This window comes from Salmo trutta, chromosome 8 (genome assembly GCF_901001165.1).
Source record: "Salmo trutta chromosome 8, fSalTru1.1, whole genome shotgun sequence".
NCBI lineage: Eukaryota > Metazoa > Chordata > Actinopteri > Salmoniformes > Salmonidae > Salmo > Salmo trutta.
Genome location: NC_042964.1, coordinates 43,152,148 through 43,175,411, shown reverse-complemented (window position 1 = coordinate 43,175,411; position 23,264 = coordinate 43,152,148). Strand labels below are relative to the sequence as shown.

General features: G+C 42.9%; 1 protein-coding gene across 1 annotated transcript in view; it reads left to right on the top strand.

The window, feature by feature from the left end:
- Positions 1 to 417: 417 nt before the first annotated feature.
- The window catches only part of LOC115199013 (pleiotrophin-A), a 39,138-nt gene continuing 16,291 nt past the window's right edge, over positions 418 to 23,264 (top strand). The window contains exon 1 of the mRNA XM_029761500.1: positions 418 to 651. The gene's annotated coding sequence lies outside the window, so the exon portion shown is untranslated. The remainder of the gene's footprint in view (positions 652 to 23,264) is intronic.

Genomic DNA, 23,264 nt, shown 5'->3' with positions numbered 1-23,264 from the left:
ACGTTAAATGTATTGACATTTATTTTTTCCTCTGTGGATACTGTTCTCCATGCTGTTGTCCATGTTGTTCTTCATGTTGTTTATATAACTTCTGTATATTAGATGACTGGGGCTATCCTGTCAGAGCCCATCTGTTGCTAACCCTACCCCACCCCAACTCAACCCAACCTCTCGCTCTCTCGCTCTCTTTCTCTGTCCCCAGTGTGACTACATAGCTCCAGTTCTGTCTCTAAGTGCTCCCTCTCCTCCCTCCTGTCTCCCTCTCTACCCCCTCTTTCTCTCTTCTCTCTCTCTCTGAGTGCTGCTCCCCTGCCAAGCGGCCTGTCCCTGGAGTGACCTTGTGGCAATGAGATCCTGATCACGAGTCAGGAAACCAAGCTTTTCAGAACGCCCACCTCTCTCAGCAACAGAAATGAGAGGGTGAGGGTGAGAGAGAGAGAGAGAGAGAGAGAGAGAGAGAGAGAGAGAAAACAGCTATCGTTTGCCCAGACTTGTGGAGAGACAAGACTGAGAGAGTAAGTGAAAGAAAGAGAGGGAGGTAGAGAGAGAATTAGAGAGAGAGTGACTGACAGCAGGGGTGAGGAGCAGATGAGAGGAGAGTTCACAAACTATTGCAAAGCATTGGAACAACCACCAGACCTCCAGTTCAAAGTAAGTACTGATAACCGGAGCAAGGTGCACACTTGGATGTGTGGTGGTAGTTGGGTGACCAGGAGAGACGTGGCGTGTGAAGCTATTGGGGCTGAGATGAGGAGGGAGATTTCAGAACTGTGAGAGGCAGACAGGGACTAGCAATGCTGGGAGTCTGGGGAGTATGAATGGGCCGAGACTCAATCAGATGAGTCCAACTGTAGCCTAGACAGATATGGACAATTAGGGATAGCAGAAGGAGCGTAGGGGGAATGTTTGTGTTGTGGGATAGTGGAACTGGTGTCTTTGAGTTGGCAGCATCATTATTAACTCTCTGTGTAGTAAGTGTTCTCTTGCTTGCTTTGTTTTGGATGTCGTGCCACGTCCCATGCTAATAATACACTAAACACTGTGACAAACCAAAGTATAGCTCGAGAGCCTTTTTGTGAAGTTTTTTTTCTCGATTATAATTTATGGTTGCAGATACTAATCACCACAAGCTATGGGTGTTGTTTTTGTATCCCTTTCAGCACACTGTTGCTGTAAACCATGTTGATTGTCCATGTGTTTTCTATGGTTTATTCAGTTCTGAACGTGGAAGGCTCAGGTATATGAACATAAAAGCTCTTGTTTTTTCATTAACAAAGGATTTATAATTTAAACTGGATATATTTCCCTTTCAGGCTTCGTATGAGAGACAAATAAAACAGTAAAGAACAAGAAGCTCAAAACAAGCTCATGAGGAAATGAGAAGAATAGTAGACAGAGCTGCAGGGCTTTGTGTTTACCGTCTCCCTGTAATATTTAGTGTTTGCATTACAGTAAGGGATTAACTCCAAAAGTAGCATTTATCCAAATACTTAGTATGCTGTAGGAATCGTTGCAAACTTCAAGACTTCTAAGAACATCTATTTCCTCTAGTCTAAAACGATATTTTGTTTTTCTTCATATTGTAGCACAACTGCTTGAATCCCTCCATCAGTCAAGTTTCACAATTCTACGGAGGTGCACGCCCACCAGAACACAACCCTTCATTCTCCAAGCATATCATTAGACTAGTCATTTTATTGGCTCCGTTTGGTGTCCTCTTATAAAGACCTATGCTTGCAGTGTATGTGAGTGTGTTTGACAGAGAGTATTTGTGCGTGGCCGTGCATGTGCGTGCGCATGCGTGTTGTTGGGGACAGTGTTTTTCCCAGGATATTGTAATTTGGGTCAGGCCTGACTGGAATGAGAAACCGAGGGCATCGGTATTGTAGAACTCCTATGGTTGAGCAAACCTTGCGCCTGTGTTGCCATAGTTATGTTCACCCCTGGTATAGGAACCCCAACTTCAACCAACATCTCTGGCATTCCTACTGTGTACAAAAGAGCCCTGGTCTCGATCTAGATTTAAATGAGCTTTGGCCAGTTCATTGCTTTAGAAGTAACACATGGTGTGTTCCTAATGAAAGAGCTGGGAGATTAAACATGAGGCAATAGGTGGAGAGATGAGCTTGAGAAACCAGCTTTGGTCAGTGGGAAGTCAAGCTCATTGAGAGACCCGAGGTGGAGCTGAGCTGCCTGGATGGAAGCCAGGAGGGTGAGCTAACTCTCACATAACCAGTCCCATTTGTAAATGTGCACTGGCATTTATGTAAGGGCTGCCATTTGAGGAAGATAAGGCAAGGCACATTTTACGGATCCTGCTTTCCCTCGATGTTAATTTGCCCCTCACATTTCAAACACTTGATCTTTCCATGTGTGACACTGAGAGATGCTATTCAGCATGGAACACAAAGCCAATGCATTTCACCCATTTATACAAATGCTGTGTCACATGACCGCTCTCCATGGAAGACCTGTAGCAATAAGGTATAGAATGGTCTGTGAGATGCCTAAGAAGGCTGCTTCACTGTGGGGAAGGGAAGCACTCTCAAAGGAGCCAGGTAAGGTTCAACAGTATCCACTATCACAGAGCTAGAAGAGGCTACTAAGATACTATGATACTAAGAGATGACTAGCTCTCTATTTCATCAAATCTTCTCAGAAAGTCCATAGGTAATCATGGCATGGGATTTAGACTGAGCTGAGGGCCTGTGTCGATTAAATGGTTAAATTGTCAATTGAGGAAATGCACATATTCTAATTGAGACGTCAACTAGACGGATATTTCATTACAACAAAACCGTAACAATCTCTGGCTTACTGAACATCCTTAAAGCCAGTGGCCCATTGCTTGACATGACAGAGTCTCTGTAGGGAGGAACATCATTGATGGCGCTGGCAATGACTTTTGTTGTGGGGAATCTGATGGGTGCATTTTTGTGTGAATCATGTCTGTGCCCATCTGTTCGTGTGTCTGTCCGTGTTTTTGTCTATCTTACTGTGTGTGTGTGTGTGTGTGTGTGTGTGTGTGTGTGTGTGTGTGATGGGACAGACTTCGAATCACATAACCACGTACATCGAACTTCAGATTCAGACCACCTTTCCACTAATGGCCAAATAATATATTCTTAGGAATTTTATGAATATAAACTGTCTGGAGAGTATCTGTATTGGGGAGAGCTAGTTTGTCTGTGGTCATATAAAGATCTGACTGTGACGTACTGTGGAGCGCCTGTGGTTTGGCCCTTGTATTGGCCTCATTGGCTGTATGATCCTCTGAGGAATAGTGACGGCCAGAGGCCTACCACCACGATCAATTACTTAATTAGTCTCCCACAGTCACAGCTTGGCCGGCATACTCCTGGCATCGTCCTTTGGCCTCTGATTGGCCCACACTGCTGGAAAGGTCATAGGTCATGTGTTTGCCTAATGAACTGAGAGAACACGAGGGAGAAGATAGGGCGATGGAGAGAGAGAGTAGATAGAGGGAGGGAGAGGACAGAGAGAGAGAAAAGAGAGAGAGCAAGAGAGAGAGAGGAGATAGAGAGAGAACAATGAAAGAGGGGGAGGGGGAGAGAGAGAGGAGGAGAAAGAGAGAGAGAAAGGGAGGAGGGGAAGAGAGAAAGAGGAGAGAGAGAGAGGGAGAGAGTAAGAAAAAGAAAGAAAGGGGGCGAGTCAGTGGAATAATAGATGTAGGGATCTATGCTTTCATATCTGTGTCATGTGAAGTGTGATTCAGAGCCATTCATCAATCATAAAGCACATTTTACATGGTGACATTTTATGAAAGGATGGCGTGATAAAATCCATCCTTACAGTACATTGCATTGTTAAAATCGACTGGTTTACATAAGCTAAGCAGGGTAGGGCTGGGTTAATCCCTGGATGGGAGACCACATAGGAAAGTGTGGTTGCTGTTGTTGGAGGTGGTGCTGGAGGGCCAGTAGTAACCTTTTCTCCATATGGTATTAGGGAAACTCTCCAAGTACTAAACATGCTTACTGATGCATTTAAATGCACTATATAAATGCAACAATCCATTACATACAACATTAAATGTGTCCTTAAAATAAAACGATCCATGTCCCTTTCAGCAACCTTTCCTGGCAATAGAGGTGCCTATATAACATTTAACACTCCTTGGGGGCACAATAACATGACATACAATGTATGTGCCACCTCCAATGCAAAAATCTAAATGTTAAAATCTATAAAGGCAATCACTGCTAATCTCATTTTATTTTACCTGACCTTTTAGCACTGTGGCTGAGTTACTTCGATCCACCGTAGAGGATTTTATTCAATATTATGGCCACTGTTAATCAGAAAGGAGACTGTCGTCAGGCATAAACAGTGTAGGGCTAAAAAGGAAAGACAGAAAATTATCGAGACACCCACCAAGAATACTCCCCATATTAGTTTGATGAACCATAGTCCGTCCTTAGGGGACTGTCAGTCTCTCTGCCCTTGACAAGTAGTCTGTACAGACAGACAAAACTGAGAGCCATTTCCACTGATGTGGCCAGTCCACTCAAGGAGAATGGAAAGATTAACTGAGCGCGAGCAGTAACCTGCAGCATTCTACCACTTTGTTTTCTTATTCCATTCTCACTGCTAATAGGATGGCTAATGCAAAGGAGAGATGCAGTGGAATGGTGATAATAGCCTAATGACAAGGCATTGCACGGCTCAATTGGAAAGTTCTGATGGAATTAAGTTAGACAGCCTATATTCGATATACTGTGATGCGTAGATGATTTTGAAACTCTACACTTCTGTGTAGCTAGCTGATTGATGAATGTTTATGAATGTAAGGATGTTGCCAACAGACCATCATCAGAAATGACATTCGATGCCAATCCTTTTGTCAATAATCTGTTTGGATTGGTCTCTGACTTGATCAATTCTTGTTAAAAACAGGAGGATCAGTTGCAAGGCCATGAATAAGCCTGCAATCAATGACAGATATCCTCTTATCTTTGCTTAGTTCTGCACGTGTTTTTCTTTTTTTTATCTGCATCAGTTATGGATGACGGCTGTTTTTAAAGTTGCCTGAATTGGAGATGTTGCAAAAAGCTATATTTCAAAGTCTTTGTTAAAGTCAAATGTAATCAGACTTTGTACGTTAAAGATGGAGCTTAATCCTACTCCATTTAAATCTCACCAGGTTTTAATCGGACTCTGTGGAGACGTTCACAAGCTGATAGCGTTCTGGGATGTTTTTATTTCTTTGAGGGCTGCATTCAGGAGTGAGAGAATGATTTGATAACTTACCACATAGAATGGCTAGGGGGGGGATTAGGTAAGCCCACTCTATGGAGCTAAGACCAAAGCGGTGCTTGTACCCACCAATAGGTGATCAGAGCTTCAGGATCACAACAATTATGAGGAGGGTTGCCTTCAGCAGCGCCTCAGGGGGACGTTCAAGAACGCTTTTTATCCCTGTTCTCATTAAACCTCCCACTAAATTCCCCCAGACTGACTTGTGTGGCTCAGAAATCCCTTTGCAAATCCCTCACTAAGGAAACAATCTTCAATGTGCTTGAAGTTCCGTCTTCAATGTGGTGGATTATGGCTCTCACACATACTGTGATTGTTGTGGAGAGAGGGAGAGAGGGATAGAGAGAAAGAAGGAGAGACAGAGAGGGAGAGAAGAAGAGAGAAACGGAGAGAGAGAGGGAGAGAGAGGAAGAGAGGGAGAGAGAAAGAAGGAGAGAGAGGGGAAGAGAGAGGGAGGAAGAGAAAGAAGGAAAGAGAGAGGAGAGAGAGGAGAGAGAAAGGAAAAGAGAGAAAGAAGGAGAGAGAAAGAAGGAGAGAGAAAGTAAGAGAGAGAAAGAAGGAGAGAGAGCGGAGAGAGGAGAACGATGGAGAGGGAGGAAGAAAGATGGAGAGAGAGGGAGAGAGGAGAACAATGGAGAGAGAGGAAGAAAGATTGAGAAAGAGAGAGGAAGCGGGATGGAGAGGGAGAGAGCGAGAGACAGACACCCCATTAGTCATACATTAGTATTCTGTCCACAGCTCATAGTGAGAGACAGCCGATCTACACTAACACCAGAGAAGGGAATGGCTCATTAGAACTTTCTACTCTTTTTTTACCAATAGCTCAAATTCTCCTGACCCTATACAGAAGAAACAAAAGAAACACATCCATGTTTCAGAAGGCAGAGAAACACCTCCATGTTTCAGAAGGCAGAGAAACACATCCATGTTTCAGAAGGCAGAGAAACACATCCATGTTTCAGAAGGCAGAGAAACACCTCCATGTTTCAGAAGGCAGAGAAACACATCCATGTTTCAGAAGGCAGAGAAACACATCCATGTTTCAGAAGGCAGAGAAACACCTCCATGTTTCAGAAGGCAGAGAAACACCTCCATGTTTCAGAAGGCAGAGAAACACATCCATGTTTCAGAAGGCAGAGAAACACATCCATGTTTCAGAAGGCAGAGAAACACCTCCATGTTTCAGAAGGCAGAGAAACACCTCCATGTTTCAGAAGGCAGAGAAACACCTCCATGTTTCAGAAGGCAGAGAAACACATCCATGTTTCAGAAGGCAGAGTAACACATCCATGTTTCAAAAGGCAGAGAAACACCTCCATGTTTTAGAAGGCAGAGAAACACATCCATGTTTCAAAAGGCAGAGAAACATCAATTCCAACGAAGTTCAGGGGTGTGCTACTTGTGTTAGCGAACAAACTTCCATATTCTCCTCAGGAATTTTATGTCTCCAGGAAAGGGGGGCGAAACCAAGGTCCAGAGAGAAAGGTAGTCGGGCAGGTAGAGGAAATTGTTGAAGCAAGCTTGTTTCTCGTACCCCTCGGATGAACACTAACGGTTTGCCCCATACATGTAACTGGGTAATGCCCCTGGTGATTTGAGTCTGCTGGTTGAGGGGGCTTTTTTGTTCTCTCCCTGTGCCGGTCATCCAGGCCAGACACCCCTGGAGCTGCTCGGAGAGAGCCCCTGGGGGCTAAATGGACCAGTGCATTGTGAGCTGAACACTGATGCTGCACTGTGGACACTGTCAGACTGTTGTGAGAAGCGGCCAACAGCTAAACTGGCATCAACAACCAGGGTTGGGTAGGTTACTTTCTAAATGTAAGGCGTTACAGTTACTAGTTACAGTGCCTGCCCAAAATGATCAGTAACGTAACTTTTGGATTACCCAAACAGAGTAACGTAATCTGATTACTTTTGGATTACTTTCCCCTTAAGAGGCATTAGAAGATGAAAAGGATCCCTCAAACGCATTTGGTGTGACGTCATAGTGGTCTCTGATTCGCTCAGGTGGAACAAACTTAAAATTGTGCCTGTTTTCAATGCTGAATTGAATGTCATTGAGAAAACAAAAAGTTGTCATGTCTTTTTTTGCAAACATCCTTTCTGAATTTAAATGTAATCCAATTAGTAATCGTCCACTTTTTTGAAAGTATCTGTAATCTGATTACAATATTTTAGCTGGTAACGGATTAGTTGTAGTAGTTTTTGTAATCGGATTACATGTAATCACTTATTCCCCAACCCAGGGAACAACCAATTTATGCAACTATGGTGGATGTGTAACCAGGCTAACCCAGTACAGCTTAGCTTGGTTTGACTCAGTAGTGTGAAAACGGTATTAGATAACTATACAAACACACACCCAGACAGACAGGTCAGGATCATAAAAAAAAATGTGTGATTTGAAATGAGTTCTTCAGTTTTCACGTGCCGATCTGTTGTGATGTATTCTCTGAGGGGGAAACCACATACGCCATAACCTGTTTGTCTGTGTGACCCAGTTCAATGTGACAGAGGTGGTCAGAGAAGGCATGGCACATAGCACAATCAACCACACTTCAACTCATGGAAAAGGAGTGTGTTTCTGTCCAGTCTGCTGTAATGTTCTGTGGCATGCTGAAAGGGCCCGGTCAATGCTCTGGGCTGTGCTGTGTCTGTGAGCAGGTTGCCAGAAACTATCTTGAATCCCACCATGACCAGAGACAGTGATGGAACACTGCCAGAAACATTTTGTTTTTCTGAGAAAAAACATAGGGATTGAGTGGAGGTTGTCATGTATGCTGGCTCCCAGGAGTGTTGTTATTCCCTTTGAGGAGGATGAAAGTGGAAAGCTATAATCACTCTATAGCAAAAAAGAGCTCCTCAATGTACTTGTAAGTTGTCCTTTGGAAAGAAGCATGTATTGAGGGTCTACTAACCACCGGTCCTGGCAACCCACACTGCGTTCACCTGGCAACCATCATTGCGTTCACCTGGCAACCATCATTGCGCACACCTGCTCCCCATCATTAAGCACACCTGGACTTCATCACCACCCTGATAACTCTCCGTTTATATAGCCCTCAGTTGCCTCATTCATCAGGCGGTATTGGTTTTGGTTACGTTCAGTATGCAGCTTCTGTTTTGTATTATTGTCATGTTTGTTATTAAACTCACTTTCTGCACCTGCTTCCTGACTCCCTGCGTATACGTTACAGATACTCATGTTTTTGGGTTAACAGGGTGTGCATCCCAAATGGCACCCTATCCCTAGGGGCCCTGGTCAAAAGTAGTGCACTATATAGGAATAGGGTGCCATTTGGGTACCAGGATAGCAATACATGTGTGATGGATGGGAATAGCATGTGTTGAAGAGGCCAGTAATGTGAACAGATGAAGTTGGTAGACAGGGTTGGCAGATCCTCGGTAAGGAGAATAAATTAAATAGCCTCTGAAAACAAACTGAGGCGGGAATTTCACATGCAAATGCTTTTACTGTGTGTGTGTGTGTGTGTGTGTGTGTGTGTGTGTGTGTGTGTGTGTGTGTGTGTGTGTGTGTGTGTGTGTGTGTGTGTGTGTGTGTGTGTGTGTGTGTGTGTGTGTGTGTGTGTGTGTGTGTGTGTGTGTGTGTGTGTGTGTGTGTTTGGGACCTTTGGTTTTGACAATGGGAGTAGATAAAGCTGACTAAGACATTGTGGAGTTGATGTTGTATTTTATGTGTGGTACTCTGATTCAAATATGCCAAGGAGACACTAATTGCTTCATGACAGAATAGTTCTGGTTAGTATGGCTTGAGACGATAACATTCAAAACACCTAGCTAACAGTGGCGACTGAGTGGAGGATGGCTCATAATAATGTCTGGAATGGAGTCAATGGAATGACATCATTCCATATCATTGGTTGATTCCATTGACTCCATTCCAGCCGTTAATATGAGCCGTCCTCCCCTCAGCAGCCTCCACTGCCAGCTAACTAATAACACTTTTAGGCTGCTGGAACATTTTCATAATAAAGGATGGACTTGACTTCATACAGTGCATACAAATACGAATCTCTTTAACGACAAATCAATGCAACGACAAATAATTTTTCTCAGATTAATCTTTTAGCATCAGTAAATAGTGTGTGCATATACTGTAGTACATTCCACAGCCAGTGCACACAGAAACAGACAAACAAGCCTCTGTCGGTTTTATTGTGGAATAAATTAGGCAGCGTTGCTGTGTATCGAATTCCCATCAGCCCTCTCTGCTGACTGACGTCACAGGGCCCCAGGCGTTGGATCTCTCATGGCTCTGCTGCACATGTTGTCGACAGTGGCTGGCTGGCAGCATGCTCTTCATCAAACAGCTCTATTAGCCCTATATCTCCACACCAGCAGATCATCCAACAGCTCTAGTATCCCTATATCTGTACACTAGCAGATCATCCAAAAGTTCTAGTATCCCTATATCTACACACTAGCAGATCATGCAACAGATCAGGCATCCCTATATCTCTAAATCAAATCAAATAAATACAATTTTATTGGTCACATACTCGTGTTTAGCAGATGTTATTGTGGGTGTAGCGAAATGCATGTGCTTCTAGTTCCGACAGTGCAGCAATATCTAACAAGTAATATCTAACAATTTCACAACAAATAACTAATACACACAAATCTAAGTAAAGGAATGGAATTAAGAATATATAAATATATGGATGAGCAATATCAGAGCGGCATAGGCTAAGATACAATAGATAGTATAGAATACAGTATATACATATGAGATGAGTAATGCAAGATATGTAAACATTATTAAAGTGACATTATTAAAGTGACTAGTGTTCTATTTATTAAAGTGGCCAATGATTTCAAGTCTGTGTATGTTGGCAGCTGTTCTAGTGATGGCTATTTAACAGTCTGATGGCCTTGAGATAGAAGCTGTTTTTCAGTCTCTCGGTCCTAGCTTTAATGCACCTGTATTGACCTCGCCTTCTGGATAATAGCGGAGTGAACAGGCAGTGGCTCGGGTAGTTCTTGTCCTTGATGATCTTTTTGGCCTTTCTGTGACATCGGGTGCTGTAGGTGTCCTGGAGGGTTGGTAGTGTGCCCCCGGTGATGCATTGTGCAGACCGCACCACCCGCTGGAGAGCCCTGCGGTTGTGGGCAGTGCAGTTGCCGTACCAGGTGATGATACAGCCAGACAGCATGCTCTCAATTGTGCATTTGTAAAAGTTTGTGAGGGTTTTAGGTGACAAGACACATTTCTTCAGCCTCCTGGGGTTGAATAGGCGCTGTTGCGCCTTCTTCATCACACTGTCTGTGTGGGTGGACCATTTCAGTTTGCCAGTGATATGTACGCCGAGAAACTTAAAACTTTCCACCTTCTCCACTGCTGTCTCGTTGATGTGGATGGGGGGGTGCTCCCTATAGGGGGGTGCTCCCTGTTTCCTGAAGTCCATGATCATCTCCTTTGTTTTGTTGATGTTGAGTGAAAGGTTATTTTCCTGACACCACACTCCAGGAGCCCTCACCTCCTCCCTGCAGGCTGTCTCGTCATTGTTGGTAATCAAGCCTACTACTGTTGTGTCATCTGCAAACTTGATGATTGAGTTGGAGGCATGCATGGACAAGCAGTCATGGGTGAACAGGGAGTACAGGAGGGGGCTGAGCACGCACCCTTGTGGGGCCCCAGTGTTGAGGATCAGCAAAGTGGAGATGTTGTTTCCTACCTTCACCACCTGGGGGCGGCCTGTCAGGAGGTCCAGGACCCACTATTTCATAGTTTTGATGTCTTCACTATTATTCTACAATGTAGAAAATAGTAAAAAATAAAGAAAAACCCTTGAATGAGTACTTTTGACTGGTACTGTATATATTTTTAATTATCTTTGAGAATTTAGAACTAACCATCAAATAAAAGCTAGACAGTCAGCGAGAATAAAAAAAGTTAAAGGCCATTCAGAGCACCTGCCCATTGACTTTGTTATAATGTTTGATAAGAAGAACACAGCATTATCCATTGCAAAATGCATAGAATTGCAAGAAATTGAAAACTGCAAAATTGTCTCAGCTCCATGTCAAACTGTGTAGAATTGTTGGAAATTAGCTTCGAAGCTGTCCTAGAGTTTCCACTTCCTCTTCCAGTGAACTGTGGGGAGGTCAAAATAATGAACCTGTCTACCAAATCTATTAATTTTAAAATGTTGATTATTTCTACTTGCCATTATCATTCACCTGATGATAAGACAAGACACACATCTTTTTTTTTTGCTAACACATGATGGGGTCTGTGGGTCGCTGGTTGGCCTTGGAGGGGGTCCCTGGGCAAGAAACATTTGAGCAATGTTTCTCAACATCCGGTTCTGGGACAAGCATTGGTCCCAGGGATGATGCTGACCGGTACCTCAGATGGTTCGCTGATATGAATGTTTTTGTCAGTTCTAAAGTTAGTTACAGTATATTGTAATCAGACCCTTAAGTAGGAAGTGCAATAGCTTACAGAAAATGTTGGAGAAACACAGGATTTGAGGAATATACTTGTATACTGGAAGCATGGCCCATCCCATGGCCCTCCATCCAAAAAGCCCTGAAGACAATGCAATAACATTGACTTGTTTTGGCTTGGAGTCATTTCCTTGACGTAACAGGGTTGTCCAATCTGTTTACACCCACCATTTTCAATAAATAACCTCCCTCTCTGCATCACGGGGAGCTGAAAATAAGAATGTCTCTGAAACCAGGGATATAGTGCATCTAGCCCATAATGACAGATGGTGTAATTCATTTAAATTAGCAGAAAGTCAGAAATAGAAGTGCAAGTAGTTAAATAGAGACAGCGCTCCATCCACGTGCCTGTAAATATCTTGAATGGAATGGGTTTCTGGCTCCATATTCAGAACACACACACACACCCACTCGGCAAAAATTGGTTGAATCAATAATGTTTCCACTTCATTTCAACCAAATAATTCAATGTGATGATGTTGAATCAATGTGGAAAACTGATTGGATTAGAAGAAAAGTAATCAATGTTAGGAAATTTCGTCATTTTTTCAGCCAACTTTTAAGCTAAATCCAATGACATGGTGAACTATTTTGTTGATTTCACGTTGAATTTACGTTAGTTGACAACTCAACCAAATGTCAATCAAAACTAGACGTTGAACTGACATCTGTGCTCAGAGGGAATGCAGTGTTTGTTTGCCGACAGACACTAGAATAAGACTCTCTGGAAGAGAAGTTAGACATTTAAATGTACATGGCAGACGTGAGCCTCTCTCTCTCATGACAATCTGGTGCTTGTACCACGGAGGGTGATCATTCTGCTTTGACTACTGCTGCATACTTGCTGAATTTTGATTGATTGGGCACTATGGCCAAATGTATTTCTCCATTCAGACTGTGTTGTCTGTCTTTGTTGTTTAGTGTCTAATCCAAAATGGTGGGCACTCAGGAAAAGCACCAGTGTTAAATTCCTGTTCCGCCACTACTCGCATTAGATCAGCGTCTCATAGGACTGATATTTGAATGATTCAGGCTCAGTGGAGACTTGGTGTAAAATCAAAGCCTGCCAAAATGATTTGTTATCATAGATTAATAGTTTTCGCCTCAGGGCACAGAACACCCTTAACATGCCAGACACAACAACTCCTTCATAGTCCACGTATAAGGGAATATATGATCTGAACGTCACAAACATGTTATTCAGCCATAATACTGAGCCTGCCTGTTTATAAATGACTGGAAACATCCTATATGTGAAATCATACAGTAGCCCTTTATCAATAGGAGGATTTTACATTTTACAGTAACTCTCATAAATGTTAAAACACTGGTCCTCATTTCTCCAGGCAGTACCTAGGACAGCCCAGAAGAGGGCAGTGTGTAGTTAATGAGAAGGACCAGAACTCAAGCGTTTCCATGACTTTGAATGCAACAAAAGCCGTTCTCTCAAGAGACAAAAAACACCTACACATGGAGGTCTCAGTGAAGTTGTGACCATAGATATAATTTAAGCCGCTAGAACGGGAAATATTATGAAGAGAAATCAATGGAAACACCCGCTATACTAAGACAAAAAAGAGACTCCAGATGTGTTGAAGCCAAGCAAGGCAGAGAGCTGTAAGCATGATGAAGCACAAGGCCATTGCTGCCTGTATTAGCAGAGGAAGACAGTAGAGCCTTTTCAGTATTTCATGAGAGAAGGGATGTGGGCTGCATTCAGCAAGTCACAACGTTTGTGAATAAATAGAAACTGATAGAAATATAAACTGTAGAACAAACACGCCTCTGTAGAAGAAGGAATAACGTCCGCTCTATTCTTGACTTTCTACTTGCAGCGTTCCATAAGGGTTGCCTATTGAACAAAGCCCTGGTGCTCGTTTAGGATTACACAACATAATGGAGGGGGAGAGAGGTTGCTGTCTGTCTGCAACTACTACAGATCATGAGAGCATTCTGCTGTCTGTCAGTTGACTCCAATCGGTGCCCAAAGTATTTAAAAGCAATTGGATCTCTACATCATACAGTTGGAAGATCCCAGCCCCATGAACTAAATCTGTTCTGGAACCGTAAGAGCATTTTGTTCATGGTGGAGTATTGAGATGTATTTAACACAAAAGCACAAAAGCTTCTGTAGGCCTATATGATAAATGCTTTATAAATGAAAATGTCACGGTATAATAGTAAGGGTTACGATACATGAGCACTCTAACACTTGGTGGGAGAGGAAGATTAGGTTTTAATCATAGGAAGGATGGTAAGAGATATAATTCAGCACACCCACTATATACCATCAGCATGTAGACATTTACTGTATGTCGTCAAAATGTAGTAACTTATTCCTGATGCCGATATTAAGGTTGCCTTCATTTCCTCATCTTCATACTCCAAGCTAAAGACCTGCTCCAACAACTTGCTTACAATCAAATCACATGAACTTGATTAACCTTTGAGGGCTGTTAAAATTCAGTTATTGATCGAGAGCTCAAAGAACATCTTCAATCCTGTTTAGTCTAGACTACTATCCACCCAGACAGATCACCACAGACACTACATCATCCCCGGCTGTTTATCTACACTTCAATATTAACTCCAATCTGGACATTTCCATCTAACAAACAGAAACAACTGAACAGAATATATTGCACATCCACACACAAGTACAATAGAGGAATGCTTTCATATTGAATTAAAATCCTCCCTCTATCGATATCTAACCTGAGACAGGTGCTTGTGGAATATATTAATAAAAACAACTTGGAAAAGGTGTTTGAATGTTTGGCACAAGCACTAATTTGTTCACTCCACACACCTGCTACCAGCATGTGGGTACATCTGGAGTCAATTAGGACGTCAGTGACAAGGGTCTCAAGAGAAAATGACTGAAAATAACCAGCCACAATTCACTTGTACAAAAGCGAACAGGTTAGCGATTACAAACTAAAATGCAAAGTTTTAATTATCTGAAAAGAAACTGAAAAATATAGGTTGTGTGGAGGACTGAAATCAATGCGACACAGGACAGGCATTTACTTTGTTTAAGGGAACACAAACCAATATGCTTTTGGACCACCTCAGGAGGAGCTATATGAGGACAGGGTCATTGTAATACCTGGAATGGAATATATGGAACTGTATCAAACATATGGAAATCACATGTTTGACTCTGTTCCATTAATTCCATTCCAGCCATTCCAATCATCCCATCCTCCTATAACTCCTCCCACCAGCCTCCACTGCATTGGTCTTATATATCCCACACACAGTAGCAATCTCTTGTCAGGGTAAGCTGAGGTGAGACACTAAGCGAAGGGAATTTACTACTGTTGGCTTTTGTGTATGTCGTAATCTTCACCTAAGCCTCGTTCCCTCGCCCAGCTTACTGTCTTGTCTCTGTCTTTTACAGGCTAGTTTCTAGAGGACCTTGGTGCATTGAGTAAAGACACCTAGGTACCCCTGACTCTAATAAGGAAAAGGTAGAGACACTGCATAGACATGGTTATGCTTGGAATGTCAAGTCCATTTGGGATGCTGGTTTCCAAATTCTATTCCCTTGCGCGAACCATGGGTTATCCCATTTGTGGGAGCTGTTCTTTGTTGTGCCCTGAGTGGTAGGCCTGGGATGGTGGTTTAAATGGGTATGAAAGTAGTATAGGATTAGAGGTGACTGACAGCTTTATATCTGCTCTAACAGCTTTAGCCAGGCTGGTTCCATCTTGTTCTCTAGCAGCTTTAGCCAGGCTGGTTCCATCTTGTCCTCTAACAGCTTTAGCCAGGCTGGTTCCATCTTGTTCTCTAGCAGCTTTAGCCAGGCTGGTTCCATCTTGTTCTCTAGCAGCTTTAGCCAGGCTTGTTACATCTTGTCCTCTAGCAGCTTTAGCCAGGCTGGTTCCATCTTGTCCTGTAGCAGCTTTAGCCAGGCTTGTTACATCTTGTCCTCTAGCAGCTTTAGCCAGGCTGGTTCCATCTTGTCCTCTAGCAGCTTTAGCCAGGCTGGTTCCATCTTGTCCTCTAGCAGCTTTAGCCAGGCTGGTTCCATCTTGTCCCTCAAGCAGCTTTAGCCAGGCTGGTTCCATCTTGTCCTCTAGCAGCTTTAGCCAGGCTGGTTCCATCTTGTCCTCTAGCAGCTTTAGCCAGACTGGTTCCATCTTGTCCTGTAGCAGCTTTAGCCAGGCTTGTTACATCTTGTCCTCAAGCAGCTTTAGCCAGGCTGGTTCCATCTTGTCCTCTAGCAGCTTTAGCCAGGCTGGTTCCATCTTGTCCTCAAGCAGTTTTAGCCAGGCTGGTTCCATCTTGTCCTCAAGCAGCTTTAGCCAGGCTGGATACATCTTGTCCCTCAAGCAGCTTTAGCCAGGCTGGTTCCATCTTGTCCTCAAGCAGCTTTAGCCATGCTGGTTCCATCTTGTTCTCTAGCAGCTTTAGCCAGGCTGGTTCCATCTTGTCCTCTAGCAGCTTTAGCCAGGCTGGTTCCATCTTGTCCTCTAGCAGCTTTAGCCAGGCTGGTTCCATCTTGTCCTCTAGCAGCTTTAGCCAGGCTGGTTCCATCTTGTCCTCTAGCAGCTTTAGCCAGGCTGGTTCCATCTTGTCCTCAAGCAGCTTTAGCCAGGCTGGATACATCTTGTCCCTCAAGCAGCTTTAGCCAGGCTGGTTCCATCTTGTCCTCAAGCAGCTTTAGCCATGCTGGTTCCATCTTGTTCTCTAGCAGCTTTAGCCAGGCTGGTTCCATCTTGTCCTGTAGCAGCTTTAGCCAGGCTGGTTCCATCTTGTTCTCTAGCAGCTTTAGCCAGGCTGGTTCCATCTTGTCCTGTAGCAGCTTTAGCCAGGCTGGTTCCATCTTGTCCTCTAGCAGCTTTAGCCAGGCTGGTTACATCTTGTCTCGTGCTTTGAAACCCTTCGCATTGTAATGCCAAGCTGTCGTTGAGGAGGGGGGTGGGGATGATTGTGGAAGTGCTGTCTCTGTGACACAGGAGGTTGGTGGCACCTTAATTGGGGAGGATGTGGTCGTGGTAATGACTGGAGCGGAATAAGTGGAATGATATCAAATACATGAATTATATGTGCTTGATGTCATTCCATTGCTCCGTTCCAGACATTATTATAAGCCGTCCTCCCCTCAGCAGCCTCCCATGCTCTGTGAATGTGTCGGTTTGAATGAACATATTGTATTGTAGATGGGTCTTCTCTGCTCAAAACAAATCGATTGAGTGTTAACAGTACTATCATTTTAAATCAGTCCTCTTAGGGTTGGTCTGTTCTTTCAGTTCAATACTTTTTCTACTTTCAGGACAAGTGAAACATTTTCAGTTGCTGATTGATTGCAAATTCATGGTTGGTAAATCAGAAGTATAGAGTCAAAGTTTGATTCCAAAAAGTATTGAGTGATATTAAAAGTAAGCCTGTGGCTTTTAAAGTTCTGCAGTAGAGTGTTTTGCACCTATAGTAGTGAAGTCAAGACACAGTCAGGCTTCCACCGTCAGAGCCAAAGAGCACATTGGAGCTGGTGTTTGCATAACATTGTGGGTTTAACATATTGACATCGCACTGCAGTTAATTAAATCCTTGGAGCCCTTCGACACTATTCATGCATCTATGATGTTAATGCGAATAGTTTGTTGTCAAAGTATTATTCATTATTTAGCCTCACTGTCCTTGGCACTGACATTCACGTTGAAAACTATCCTTCCTTTTTGATAACCTCTGGCGTCCACTCAGTTTCCTATGACTGACAACAAAACAATGCTCCATAGCTGAAAGAAAGTAGCATAACCATATGAACACACTGCCTATGTACAGTGAATGAGTGATAGAGAGAGAAAACCAGAGAGCACGTACGAGAGGAGCGACAGCGCTTTAATCAAAAGCCAGACCAAACTCCCCAAGGCGTACGCAAATGCTGTCTTTCAGACCTGATTTAATGAACTAGTGTCTCAAGGTGCTTTCACCAACGTCTCTTCAATTGTCTCTTCAATTAGGAGGACTGATCTAAATTGGAAGCTTTGGAGAGAGAGCTGATAAAGGTACAGAGAGAGAGAGAGAGGGGGAGAGAGGGAGATGAGGAGAGAGAGATATGGAGATGACTGAGATGCTAACAGTGTGAGGCTAGAGTGACAGGCTGCTGTCACTTGGCTGCTAGTCAGGCCTGCATGTGAGAGGGGATCAGAGGAACACAACTGGCAAGAGAGACAGGATCTAAAGTGAACAAAAAAAGCTGCTACTTCCAGCAAACAAGAAGGAACCAAAACAAGACGAAATGAAAGACGGATAGGAAAGGGGAAGGGGATTCCTAGTCAGTTGCACAACTGAATGCATTCAACCGAAATGTGTCCTCCGCATTTACCCCAACCCCTCAGAGAGAGAGGTAACACATCTCTCCAATAGCCAGAGGCTTCCCACAGCTAATTCAAGTGTGACTTCCACCCGTCTCACTATGATGAATTCTGATCAAAACGAAGAAGTGGTAAAAGCGCTTCCGGAAAATGGAAATATTTCAGCTCCGCCCTAGTGCCGCCATCTCAAGTCCTCAAGTCCCTGTTGAAAATGAATATTCATAAAATATGCTAATTTGTATGAGCCAGAAACAAAGCACAAACAAACATGGGCATCTTGTTGAGTAAAGCCCTTGAATGCAGAAGACAGGAGGACTAATGGTAATGCACCGTTACAGTGTTTAACATGCTAAACTGCTGAGGCAACGCAGCTCGAGCTGCACGCTAACCTGCAGGGGTGCACGGAGACGCTTAAAGGAAATATTTTTACTTCGATTTTATCTGGAGAGTTGTGACGATCTACATGAGCACAAAGCTGCTCATTTTTTGAGAGACATTTAGGTAGAGTTGACTTTTCTAAAACCGACATGGGATTCCCATCTGTCTTACTTCAAACAGCTCCCAGCTCAAAAGATATACTGGCAGTCAAGTGGAAAAAGATCTAAATAAGAGATATTTGCATTGAGACTGTTTATCATCAAGAGGGGCTGTTTGTTTGGAGAGTTTATACTCTGGTGGTGGTTAATGAACTGTATGCTTTTTGCAAGGAAGAGATCCTAGGATCTTTGCATAGTGCGTGTGTATGTTTGAAAGTGTAAGAGAGTGATTGTTGAAGAGAAAATGGATGATTTAGGGTGTGGGATACAGAGAGTGGGTGTCTAGATGCTAAATGTAATTTGTTGAATGTAATGGAGGCATTCACGCATAATTTGATGTCTTCCATTTTAGTCTTTTCAGCTCTGATGCACTCACTGAGCCACTGCTTGTCATCATTACTAATGTGTTTTATCATTAAACAAGCCTGTTACCTCGGCTATGTAGATTCCTGCTCTATTCGGCACCTTGCAACGCACACACACACACACGCACACACGCACGCACGCACGCACGCACGCACACACACACACACACACAGATAAGAGGATATCTCTGGAGATTGGTAGTGCGTGGCTGTTAGTAGAGATAATGAGGACGGTCTGCACACAGTCTCACAATAATACAGCCACACTGTCACACAATAATACAGTCACACAATAATACACTCACAAAATAATACAGTCACACAATAATACAGTCACACAATAATACACTCACAAAATAATACTGTCACACAATAATACAGTCACACAATAATACACTCACAAAATAATAGTCATAAAGTCACACAGTCACAAAATAATACAGTCATACAGTCACTCAGTCACTGCCTGACCTTTCCAACTGAGAAATCTGAATACACACACCATACACACAACATACACACCTGAACACTGAAAAATGGCGACAAGCCTCAATGAAGGATGGAGGATCATAAGTAAAGACTTGCTCCCCCTCAGCTTGATAGCTCCAAGGTTGATGTACAGAGACAACATTTACCCACAGCCATTGTTAACCATGACTGGTGGAGGTTTGTTAACCATGACTTTGACTATCTTCCTCTGGCTGGTGGAGGTTTGTTAACCATGACTTTGACTATCTTCCTCTGGCTGGTGGAGGTTTGTTAACCATGACCTTGACTATCTTCCTCTGGCTGGTGGAGGTTTGTTAACCATGACTTTGACTATCTTCCTCTGGCTGGTGGAGGTTTGTTAACCATGACCTTGACTATCTTCCTCTGGCTGGTGGAGGTTTGTTAACCATGACCTTGACTATCTTCCTCTGGCTGGTGGAGGTTTGTTAACCATGACTTTGACTATCTTCCTCTGGCTGGTGGAGGTTTGTTAACCATGACCTTGACTATCTTCCTCTGGCTGGTGGAGGTTTGTTAACCATGACCTTGACTATCTTCCTCTGGCTGGTGGAGGTTTGTTAACCATGACCTTGACTATCTTCCTCTGGCTGGTGGAGGTTTGTTAACCATGACCTTGACTATCTTCCTCTGGCTGGTGGAGGTTTGTTAACCATGACCTTGACTATCTTCCTCTAGCTGGTGGAGGTTTGTTAACCATGACCTTGACTATCTTCCTCTGGCTGGTGGAGGTTTGTTAACCATGACCATGACTATCTTCCTCTGGCTGGTGGAGGTTTGTTAACCATGACCTTGACTATCTTCCTCTAGCTGGTGGAGGTTTGTTAACCATGACCTTGACTATCTTCCTCTAGCTGGTGGAGGTTTGGGGCAGGAGGTTTTTTCTATCAAATCAAATCAAAGTTTATTGGTCACGTACACAGTTTTGCAGATGTTATCGCTGATGCAGCGAAAGGCTTGTGTTTCTAGCTCCAACAGTGCCGAAATATCTAGAAATACAGTAATATCTGTTTTTCTGGGGTGTAGTGAACTTTTATGTTGTTCAGGTCATACTGTTGTTCAGGTCATACTGTTGACCGGTCATACTGTTGTTCAGGTCATACTGTTGTTCAGGTCATACTGTTGTTCAGGTCATACTGTTGTTCAGGTCATACTGTTGTTCCGGTCATACTGTTGTTCAGGTCATACTGTTGTTCAGGTCATACTGTTGTTCAGGTCATACTGTTGTTCAGGTCATACTGTTGTTCCGGTCATACTGTTGTTCCGGTCATACTGTTGTTCAGGTCATACTGTTGACCGGTCATACTGTTGTTCCGGTCATACTGTTGTAAAGGTCATACTGTTGTTCAGGTCATACTGTATACCTCGTGGCTGTGTTTGCAACCAGTCTTTCACTGCGCTCCGTAGTCAAGATGTTTTCATCTGTTTAGAAATGTATCTTAAGGTGTGATGATGAAACACAAACAGGCAAACAACAAGAAATACATCCTTTTAATGTACTGTGTGTCTGGATGAAGCATTTTTCTGCTTCTCTAAAATATAACCAAAACATCTCAAAGGTGTATATCGATGCTACTTTCCCCAAGGACAAATAGAAAAATACTCAAACTTCATTTTCCCTTTCAATAAGCGTTAACAGAAAGTAATAGCTAAACCAACAATTGAATTGTGTTATTTTGAGATAGTCTGGCATCACATTTTAAACTAGGGGCCACCATCGAGAGTGATGTGATGACCTGATCTTACTAAGGCCTGGAGTTTCTCACAAAGTCAGGAAAGACTCCTGGCCCTCTCATAGCCCTGTACCAGGCATTAGAGGTTGTTGTACCTACTGTAGCTTTTATATGGCTAAGTAATAAGATATCACAATTACGTCTTAAGGAGTATATAAACCTGCCAGGTCACCAGGCAGTTATAGGACTCTGTAATCTGAGTAATGTCATTTCCAGAACTAGGTTTAGCACCCTGGTTTAGTGGCATTGGTAGCCATCTCTCTAGCCTACATAAACACCGTTACACCATTACTGTAGGTCACCTTCTCACTAAGATAACAGAATATTGCCATGTACGCATTACATTTTGCAACAACAATACTAGGCATAGCATAGGGAAGGGAGGGAGTTACTTCTCCCTGTTCACAAGTTTGTTTAGGCCTATTTGTTTTCGGAATCTGTGAGCGGCTGAGGTTGGATGAACAGAGGAAAATTTATTTGAACCTAACCTGCTTTGAAAGGCTACACTTATCTCCAAATACGATCTATGTATAATTTAATTCTTGCTGGTTTAAGAAAATGGGGATTTGCCTCTGAGCCTTCAGGAGGATAATATTCAATGCATGTTTTATTTATGTATGGCTACTTACCACAGCATGCTAGTGCACGAATCCCCCTCATTTGTTAGGATATTTCCCTCTATCATACCAGTAGAGTTGTAATGGTTGGATTACCATATCATCTATTCCGTTCAAAATATTAAAACATTAAAAAAAGATCAAATGTACATTTTCGTTCTTTGGAGGATGACCGAGGAGGATGACCAATATTTTGCATGTAACTTTAGAAAGCTAATACCACCCAGTCGATTCTCTTTCTACTGTCTTTTCATTTTAACGGCTCTATTCTTCCATGGCTAAAAACTTTATTGCCTCCGTTCCTTTTGTTCAAATGCCACTGAAAGGATCAGATAATATGAATAGATAATATGAATAGAGGCTTTAACTATTGAAGCAGTATCAATGAGAGAGGGAGTGGAGCGAGAATGGAGGTGAAGGAGTTTGTGGTGAGTTCCACAAACTCGCTGAGCGCTGCCACCGCTGTTCACAGATCAATGGGGAAATGGAGTGTTTGATAGGACTAATTCTGACTGGCTCATGGACTGTGTCTGCCACAGTGTTTCTGTCGAGGGCTGAGGAGGACTGAGGTACACCTGCCTGCTTGGCAGCTGGTGAACGCATGTTCTCCTGTGGTCCATAAGCCATGTCATCCTCATCTAACGGAGTGATTGGGGCTGGGCCTCACATGCCCACCCAGCACTCCACACTGTGATCTTCCCCGCTGATCCGCAGGAAAGAATCCCACTTCATTGTGACAGATAGGAGTGATGACTCATCGTATTAGGCCTTCTCATTTGGCTTCCAGTGGTATTCAAACTTTTTCAGCTTGGACCCCATTTTTTTTCCACCAGAATTTCTGGGGACCCTACTTTTTTTCACAATAATTTCTCGCAACCCCACCCATCCCAAATCTAATGACAACCTTTGAAGCGGTAAATGTAAAAACATTTTTTACATCAACATATAACCTTCAATTCTTATTGAATGAAAAGTAACCAATAAATACGGTGAAGTTGACCATGCATTTGGATTTAGCTTTTGCAACAACGCAGATCTACAGACAGGAATCAAATAAATCTCTAACCAAAGAGAACACAGGCTTCAATCATGCCTGTAAACCTGGCAGTAGTGCTGAACAATTAGTGCTTTGAGGTCGGTTTGGTTTCGGTTAGATTATTAAAAAATTAAAAGGTTTTCGATTTGGATTATTTGTGTTGAATGCTGTAACAACACAGAATAAAACAATGAATACAAGTCCCATGATGGTAGTGACTGCCCATTACTACTTATCACTTATTAACCATCATTTATTCACATTACTTTACTTTAATAAAATATTGAAATTGTTGTGTATATTACATTTGTTTTATTTGATTACTTTCTTAATTCATTCCAAGTCATCATTTAATCTCTATAGAGCTGCTGCCTATGCTGTCTGACAAAAATCACAGTT